Raw genomic sequence first — 1,679 nt, 5'->3', positions numbered from 1 at the left:
CTGTATGAACACACTTGGCCACCTTATCTTTGACAAAGGGGCAAAACATACTCAGTGGAAGAAAGATAGCCTCTTTAACAAATGGTGCTGGAAAAACTGGCTCTCTACATATGAATGTTATGTGAGTCTGCAGAAATTACCAGACAACTGGCGTAAGGAGAGGGTTCTGTCTCTTGAGCTAGGCCAGTTTTTCCTGATGCCTGGATCTGACAGGTACCTTGTGCCTTGGAGTCCTGGTTCCCACAGACTCCATGGGACTGGGATATGAACCCAGAAAGAAGAAAGTGACAAAGGCTGGTCATGCCACTGAAGGAATCCAGCAATCAGAGATGCTGGACTCCTCTGGGTCCTCTGGATTATTTTGCTCTTGTAAATTGCATCCACTTCTACTCAGTAATTTTCTAAGTTTACATACCCCAAAGCAGGCATTGAACTCATGTCTCTTTGCATGGATCAGGGTATGGACAACACCCTTGCTGGCTTGGGAAGAGGACATTCCATGGCATCTGCTGTTCCACCCTGCCCTGTGTAGGGACAGGAAGCTGCTCAAATGCTTTCACATTTTTTCTCTCTTTTTTGTTCCTGGACTCAAAACTTGCAGACAAAATCCTCCCTGGCCATATTCCAGGGCAAAGTGTATTGCTCACCGGCTAGGGTTTTTGTACCCTCTGCACCCTGCAGCCTCTACCGTTCCCCCTTCTGTGTGTTCCTGCTGTGAGTGGCGAGGGCTCATCCTCATGCAGTTTTGCGTATTACATAGAATAGCATATGTCTGTTTTCATTTGAAATTCAATGCCTTGTGCTAAAAATTTTAGTAGACTAAGTGGATTTGGTATAACTATTTATTGTTGTTGAAAGAGATATTTACTGTTATTATTGAGATGCAAAAACCATGAACATGGAGATTAAATTGTTTCCATAGACAAAGGTAGACAAAGGTTTTAGGTTTATATTAACAGAAGTTGCCATTCTTTGCACTTCTGGCTCCTTTCCGATATCTCCCATCATGAGAAAATACTGTCATTTCATAGTTTTAACACTTTTGTAAATAAATGTGTCCTTTCCACCCACCTGTACACCAAGTCCTGAATGTGCAGCCAGTGCTTCAGTGAAAAGCAAATCTCCCCAAGTTGGAGAACAGAAGCCAGCTAGGATGGGCAAGGAAAGTAAGCCAGATATGATCACCTTGAGTGGGTGAGACCCACCAAGAAGCATTTCAAATTGCCGCCCAGAGATGGCTTGGGCTTTCCATGGCCTTTTGTTTTGCCCTGTCTCAGGGTGATTCTCGTCTGAAGGCCTGTGAGTTGGGAGGAAGAAATAAGAATCTGTGTTGTTTACCCTAGGCTACCTTGCGCAAATTTTAGATCAAATAAGGACCTTTGCTGATCTCATTAACTTTAGCTTTCTTCCCCCCCCCCATAATTTTATTGAGAAATAAATAGCAATGAGAGAGTTTGAAACCACATTGGTAGGACAGTTTCAATAATTAACACATTGCATACATTCTTCCTAGTGGTTAATTTCTGTACAAGATGTGAACATGATATCTTCTTTACAAACACCATTAGAACAAATCCCTGTATTCATTAAGAGAATGTAACTATATATCTATCCTAACCACTTTGAATACACAGATACAAAATGGACATTCATCTGTATCCCCTTTTTTGTTAAGTTCC

The sequence above is a fragment of the Octodon degus genome, unplaced genomic scaffold (genome assembly GCF_000260255.1).
Source record: "Octodon degus isolate 3935 unplaced genomic scaffold, OctDeg1.0 scaffold00004, whole genome shotgun sequence".
NCBI lineage: Eukaryota > Metazoa > Chordata > Mammalia > Rodentia > Octodontidae > Octodon > Octodon degus.
This window is presented reverse-complemented; position numbering follows the sequence as displayed.